Raw genomic sequence first — 8,196 nt, 5'->3', positions numbered from 1 at the left:
TTTTGTGGTTTTATAGGAGTTGACGTATTTAAGTAGACTGGATCAGCTGAGAGAACTGAGTCTGAGTGACACCCAGTCCTCCCCGAACCCCATCTGCCTGCTATGTAACTACTCCACACACATACTGTACCACCTACCTCACCTGCTGCGGCTGGACGGCTACACTGTGTCCAGCAAACAGGTGAAGGATGCAGCTGAGGTAAGACCTGAGTGTGTGTGTGTAGAATACAGTGTTTCACAATGACTATCTGTTCACTTTCACTTCCCTTCACCTGCATGTGTCCCTGCAGTCCACGGTGCAGAAGAAGATGATGTACTACAGCATGCGCATGCGCTCAATCCAGAGGCAGCTCAGGGAGGCTCAACTTCAGCTGCTGGAGAAGAAGAAGACACGCCTGCAGCTGCCTGCAGACAGGATCCGCACCCTCAGCTACACCCACAAGAGCGTGAGTTCCACAGCAGTGTGGCTACACACGTTGGGAACAACTCTCATTTCTGCTGCAGCTACAGTGTGCGTGTGTGTGTGTGTGTAGCTGGAACTGGACCTATCAGAGTTGCAGTCTGGGGGCAGGTCATCAGAGCACTTGGCAGAACAGTGTTCAGCTCAGTCTGGAGCCTTCGCTGACCTCAGCAACACACCGCAGCTGAAACGCAACCCGGAGCAGAGGATTCTGGGTAAAATGGCCGCGCTGAAAAGAGGCTAAAGAGGTGGAACTTCAGGATGGAGGAGTGAGTGTCATCAACTGTTCACTACACAGCAGATTCACATTTATACTGGACTCGCTTCACCTAGTGGCCTAGCGGGTAGGGAAGCCGGCTCGTAATCGGAAGGTTGCAGGTTCAAACCGTCCCCACACACTGGTCCCTGGGCGCCTTGCATGGCTGCCCACTGCTCACTAAATGCAGAGGACACGTTTCTCTGTGTCACGTATGCTGTGCTGCAGTGTATCACAATGGCAGGTGTAGAGGTTCCTTTTAACGCATTGCCAGTGTTAAGTGTCCAGTGATATGTGGCTATCGGGTTTGCGTGCTGTGATTGGTGGTAGTAGCCTAGTGGGTAACACACTCGACTATGAACCAGAAGACCCAGGTTCAAATCCCACTTACTACCATTGTGTCCCTGAGCAGGACACTTAACCCTAAGTTGCTCCAGGGGGGGACTGTCCCTGTAACTACTGATTGTAAGTCGCTCTGGATAAGGGCGTCTGATAAATGCCATAAATGTAAATGTAAATGTGATCAAGTGGACATAGCCTGTAGGGTGTGGTCGTGCAGAGGTCACCGGCAAAGTATGTGACAAGTGGTTGAGTTTGCTCTGCTCCTCTCTGCAGACTGGAGCATCAGTACCAGCTGGACCTGAAGTTGCTGACGGCCAGAAAAGAGCTGATGGTCCATTTTCTGTTGACGGAGCTGGAGACCGTGGGCAACGTTCGCTTTGAGGAGGGCAGCCCCAGCGCCCCCTGGTGTCTACCTCGGATCTATTTTCCGGTCATAATTTGCGAAACCCGATCGTATTAAAAGGAACGAAACAGGAATATGTTCCTTTGTTCTGCCCCGCAGGTTCACCTCCTGTCACGAGCTCCTGCTCTCCCGTTTCTGTGCTTGGGATTACACGCGGCACGGGGTGACAGGGTTAAAAGTCCACCGGATCATCAGAATCCAGAACCGCGCCCTTCGTTCGCGCTTCGAGGACCGACTGCACAGCCTGCTGGCCAGCAGCGACTCGCCGTTCGTCTCACAGTGAGGCTCAGTACGACAGAACCATCGTCATATCCCGCGTTTGTTTAAAAAAGCCCCGTCCCGTCTCATTTCTGCGTGGCAGGAGTTACAAGCGCTCGTTGGAATATCTGTTCTACGTGCCTGATCCTGGACACGCCCCGGACAAAACGAGATCCTGGACATCCCAGAGTACGGCCTTAAAAGTGCTGATCTCTACATGGTATGTCTTTTTTTTTATGTTCTTTACAGAGAGCCACGGAATGATCTAAAGGAAGAATAAAGTTTAGGATGATTGGCTGTCTGCGTTTGTCCCAGATGCAGGGAAGAGAGCGGGCAGTGCCACTGTCCAGCAGCCTGAGCGTTGCAGAACGTTTCCGGATACAGTTTGAAGAGAGCGGATGGAGTGGGCAGAACTTAGGAAGAGGGCCCGTCCCCTTCAAACATGGTCAGCAGTGTTACCCAACCCTGGTCTTCAGTCCAATCCCACCGTAATTAAGCTCGAGTGCTTCTTAATGGCCGGCAGAGGTTCCTCCAGAAGCAGGCTTGGGAAACACGCAAGTTCAGTTCATTACATTCATGCATCTGTGACCTTCTACTCTGTGTGTGTGTTTTCTGCTGCAGGCCAGCTTATCATTTGTAAAGTGTTCTTGGGCAAAAGCGTTGCGGTGAGGGACGACGTTCCAATAAACCCCGCCCACTTCCCTAAAGTCCACTCAGTTTACCGCAGCGCCAACACAGGACCAGGTGTGTGAGGGCATGTACACACACACATCTATCCTTCACATATATGTTATATATATATGGGGGCAGTGGTGGCCTAGTGGTTAAGGAAGCGGCCCCGTAATCAGAAGGTTGCCGGTTCGAATCCCGATATGCCAAGGTGCCACTGAGCAAAGCACCGCCCCCACACACTGCTCCCCGGGCCCTGTCCACTGCTGACTAAGGGTGATGGGTTAAATGCAGGCAAATTTCACTGTGTGCACTGTGTGCTGTGCTGCTGTGTATCACAAGTGACAATCACTTCACTTTTTTTTTTTTTTTTTGCATATGCTATGTGTGGGTCTAACTGTGTGTATATGGTGGCTGTGTAAACAGCCCCAGCTCCCATGATGAATGTGGCTGCAGTCAGAAACAGACTGAGTGGTTTGTGTTTGACCATGAGCTCGTGCTGCCAGAATATTTCATCGATTTTGAATACATCACAGAGGTGAGGGCACAAAAACATCACGTCACACTTCACTTCACCATACCTGGATCACCTACGCCACTTCACTTCCACCACCTCACACTTCATCTCACCTACATCACCTGACACCTACACCACCTTGAGACAGTGGTGGCACCTAACTGTTTGGGAAGCAGACTCATAACCAAAAGGTTAGAGGTTCAAATCCCCAAGATGCCACAGAGGTCCCCTTGATCAAAGTACCGTCCCCACACACACACGCCTTACACACGCTGCCCACTGCTTACTAAGGGTGATAGTTAAATGCAGAGGACCCATTTTGTTCTGTCACTATATGCTGTGCTGCAGTGTATCACAATGACAAAAACAATCGCTTTTACTTTTGCCTCACCTACACCACCTCACAATTTACCTACATCACCTCATACCTCACCTACACACCTCATATCTCACCAACACCCCCTTACACCTCACCTACATCACCTCATATCTCACCAACACCCACTTACACTTCACAACTCACCTACACCACCTCACCTACATCACTTCACATCTCACCAACACCCCCTTACACAACACCTCACAACTCACCTACATCACCTCATACCTAACCTACATCACCTAACAATTCACCTACATTATCTCACAACTCACCTACATCACCCTCACATCTCACCTAAAACCCCACACATTTCATATTGTAACCTACCCACAATACATCATATCATACACCACCTTCACAATGAACAACTCTACTGGTAATTGTTCAGACCACTATCCTCCTGAAATGTGCTTCCTCATCTATAATTCCCACAGGACCAGGATCAGCTCTCATTACTCATTAGAAAGTAACCCTCACCCAACTCCAACTTTAGATGATCACATGACAATAAACATCCTGGCACAGGATGAAGCGGTGATGGGGATGGAGCCAGCATTAAAGCCTCGAACAAAGATGCTGAGTCTGAGTGACAAGACCCTACTGAATGTAGCCAAAGCCAACATCCTGAGCCAGATAACTGTAAGAGAGAGAGAGGACGTGAAGCAACACACTCCTTTCCCCACAATCCACCATTCAACACAGGCCAATCAGAACTTAATCAAAAATCTATAGCTTTAGTACAGTGTTGCATGTCTCTTCTCCCCATCTCCAGGTGCTGAATCTCCATGGCAACAGCTTGAGCAGTTTGAAGGAGATATCCTGTTTGACTGGTCTCCGTAGTCTGACAATCAGTTTCAATGAGTTCACACATCTGGATGACATCTCATACCTGGTGAGCTCCAGAAAGCACGGGGCAGACGTTTATCTGGGCCTCGGGTTATTCGTTCTCTTTAAAGAGCATCCATACTCCGTTAAATCGCATGTATTATTCAAAGAAATGCAGACCCGCATTAACCAGATGATTAAAGGTGAACGATTTACTCCTTAGAAAGCAGTGACTGTCCCTTTTGAGCACCAGATTTTGTCAGTTGCCTCAATAGCTCATTCGGAAGGCAGAAGAAGAAACCAGCATGTTCTGTAGACACGTTCTGTAGAACCTCAACTGAAAATAGGTTGGATCCACTGTCTTCTTTCTGCAGTCCAATTTGGAGTCTGTAGATGCCAGTTTTAACCATGTGACATCTCTGGGCGGAGTCCGTGCCCTGCCACGCCTTCAACAGTTGGACCTATGCTGTAACCTCCTGACCCATCCACAAGATGAGGCGGCCATCCTGCAAGAACAAGCCCCTGCTCTATTACGCCTTGACACTCGCTACAAACCCCTGGGACAAGTGAGGACAGAGGTCACACACCACACCATCTTCTGAGAAGACAGTTCCACTGCAGTGTATGTGTATGCATGTGTGTTCCAGTCAGACTCTGTGAGAATGGTGCTGCTAGGGTGTCTCAGGTCCCTCACACATCTGGACGATGTTCTGGTGTCAGAGGAGGAAGCTGTTGCTGCTGCTGCGTTGAGGACTACAGGATCCAGAATCAGCCAGGTACAGCAGATAACTTCAGACATCGGGGCAGCGGGTTGTGGGGGACATTGGGGCAGTGGTGGCCTAGCGGTTAAGGAAGCGGCCCCATAATCAGAAGTCACATTATAGAGATGAAGTTAGTGTTTGTGTGTGTATAGGCTTGTCTCCTGGACCACTCTCGTACAGATTGCAATCGTCCACGGAGCCTCAGTCTCCTCTCCACAGCTCACCTGATGTCTCAGGTTCGCCCCAGTCCCTGGGAGCTCCATGACCTTCCACCTGACTGGACCAGCAAGGTGTAGCTCACAATCTCAAACACATCAACCATTACTAATGCAAACATGTTACATTTTGTGTGCATAAAATCCATATGATCGCAGCTCAGTTAATCTCTGCCTCTGCCGAGCCTCGACAGATCACGGCTCTGAGCCTGGACAGTCAGGGTCTTTCCTGTCTCTCCGGTCTGGACAGACTGGTGAACCTGCGCTGGGCCTCGTTCAACCACAACAAGCTGAGCTGCCTGGAGGGTCTGCAGTGCTGCCTGAAGCTGGAGGAGCTTTCTCTTGACAGGAACCGTCTCACCAGCCTCCATGGTCCGTCAGTCTGTCCAACACCTGCCTGCCTACCTGTCTGTCTCTGAGACATTCTCCCTTCTCTCCACCAGGTTTGGACCAGCTCCCCTGTCTGACGCGTCTCAGTGTGAATGAGAACCAGATCGGCTCTCTGGACGGTTCTGTCCTTGACCGCCTACCCAACTTGCACTTCCTGTCTGCGGAGAAGAACAGTATTGACCGTCTGTACGGAGTACAGAGGGCGCGCTCGCTCCTCAAGCTCTACGTGGGCAACAACGCCATTGCCACCTCTAGGGACATCTACCACCTGAAGGTACAAGATCTGGCCCTGTAAGCCATCCTGAAGGGGAATGGACTACTGGATGCTGAAATGATTTTCTCTTTCCTTGTTTCCAGGCCCTGACAAACCTCATCATTTTGGACTTGTATGGAAACCCTCTAGTGGAGAGGCAGGTGAACTACCGCATGTACGTCGTGTTCCACCTGCCTTCACTCCGTGCACTGGACGGCGTCACCGTGGTGAGATCTGTTCCACATATTATACTGTTTACTTCATCACTCCAAATATACATTTTTGATGAATTGGTGGAGAGGGTGACAGAGAATCATTTTCTATTGCAAAACCTGTACAGGGCCTGTCCATGTACCTGTACGTGGGGCAGTGGTGGCCTAGTGGTTAAGGAAGCGGCCCCGTAATCAGAAGGTTGCCGGTTCGAATCCCGATCTACCAAGGTGCCACTGAGGTGCCACTGAGTAAAGCGCCGTCCCCACACACTGCTCCCCGGGCGCCTGTCATGGTGCCCACTGCTCCCTCAGGGTGATGGTTAAATACAGAGGACACGTTTCGTTGTGTCACCGTGTGCTGCGCTGTGTATCACAATGACAATCACTTCACTTTAAACTCACTTTAAACATCTCACTCTACTTGTCAATGTCTGCACTAACTTTGAATCTAGATATCACCAGTCAGGGTTACTTACCCTTCATGATTTGTTTGATTTTCTGAAGGAAACGTCTGAGCGTGAAAATGCCAGGGACATGTTTGGAGGGAGGCTGACTCCAGATATGGTCTCTGAGAAACTGGGCCACTCCAACTTCACTGAAATATCAAAACTAGAGCTGTCATCTTGCTCCATCAGGTAGTTCAGATATATCATCACAGTGTGGCACAAAGGCCTTTTCCATGAAAGTCAGATGGCAAAATGATTTGGAGTAATTTTGGAAAGAACTGAGGAACAGACATTTGTGCTGCAGGATGGTGGATTTGTCTCCTGCTGATCTGTTCCTCAACCTGCACAGCATCAACCTGGAGCACAACAACCTCACCTCCTTCTGTGGTCTCATCTGCCTGCCCAAGCTGAAGGTGTGTGGGTCCTGTGTGTTTCTGCCTGACGTCTGCCTCTCTGTCCGTCTGTAGTTTTCTAACTGCACACGTCTTTAGATCCTGTGTTTGAACTATAACCACGTTGAGTCGATCCTCCCACGTGAGAAGGGTTCAGTGCAGCTGAGCAGCAGGCAGATGCTCTACAACCGGGTTCCTTCCAGCGGCTACGGCCAGCAGACAGCAGCAAGACCATTCGGTAGGGAACCGACCACACCCACCCACACTCTCACACATTGACTCTGCTGAGCATACACACTCTCTCGGCCCTCTCTCAGGGACAGTGTTCCTGGTGATTGCCCTGGACCCCATCATGCCCAGCCTGGAGGTGCTTTATCTGGGTTACAATGGCATTTCAAACCTGTCTGAGCTGCAGCTCAGTCGCCTCCACCAATCTTCGAGCTCTGTTCCTCCAAGGTATTGCTGAAGTGGGTGTGTTTTAATTCCAATAATCTTGAGACAGATCTTTATTATGTGTGATTTATATAACAGACTCAGAAATAACTGCACCAGATTTCACTAAAACAGCTGAGCTGCTCTAAACAGGTAATGAGATTTAAAAGCGTGGAGGGCCTGAACGGCCTCTGTTCACTCAGAGAGCTGGTTCTGGACCGGAACCGCATCAGAACACTTGGAGAAAACTCCTTCTGTACCCTGTCCTCCCTGCTGGAGCTACACCTAGTGGAGAACCGAATCCGAGCGCTGAACAACCTTCAACCACTAATACAACTGCACAGACTCTTTCTGGCTATGAACAAAATACAGGTACAGATATCCTTCCCACAACCATCCAACTGCTCCAACCAAGGTTCTCTAATAGAAACATTTCCATAACTAGCCATCAACATTCCCACAACCTACCTACCACCCAACCAATGTCCTCTTATAGAAATTTCCATAACTAGTAATCAAGCATTCCCACAAACCGACTTACCACCCAACCAATGTCCTCTAACAGAAAATTTCCATAACTAGTAATCAACATTACCACAACCTACCTACCACCCAACCAATGTCTTCTTAAAGAAACATTTCCATAACTAGTAATCAACATTACCACAACCTACCTACCACCCAACCAATGTCCTCTTAGAGAAACATCCCCATTACCTAGCTACCACCTGACCAATGCCGTCTTAGAGCAATATTCCCACAACTAGCCATCAACATTCTCACAACCTACCTACCTCCAAACCGGTGTCCTCTTATAGAAACATTCCCATAACTAGTAATCAACATTACCACAACCTACCTACCACCCAACCAATGTCCTCTTAAAGAAACATTTCCATAACTAGTAATCAACATTACCACAACCTACCTACCACCCAACCAATGTCCTCTTAAAGAAACATTTCCATAACTAGTAATCAACA

The 8,196-nt window shown here is 49.2% G+C and overlaps 1 pseudogene; it reads left to right on the top strand.

Moving 5' to 3' along the window:
- The first annotated feature begins 19 nt into the window (after positions 1-19).
- On the top strand, positions 20-7,980 carry LOC114776761 (leucine-rich repeat-containing protein 9-like; annotated as a pseudogene).
- Positions 7,981-8,196: the final 216 nt, after the last annotated feature.

Source organism: Denticeps clupeoides, unplaced genomic scaffold, assembly GCF_900700375.1.
Source record: "Denticeps clupeoides unplaced genomic scaffold, fDenClu1.1, whole genome shotgun sequence".
NCBI classification, from domain to species: Eukaryota; Metazoa; Chordata; class Actinopteri; order Clupeiformes; family Denticipitidae; genus Denticeps; species Denticeps clupeoides.
This window is presented reverse-complemented; position numbering and strand designations above follow the sequence as displayed.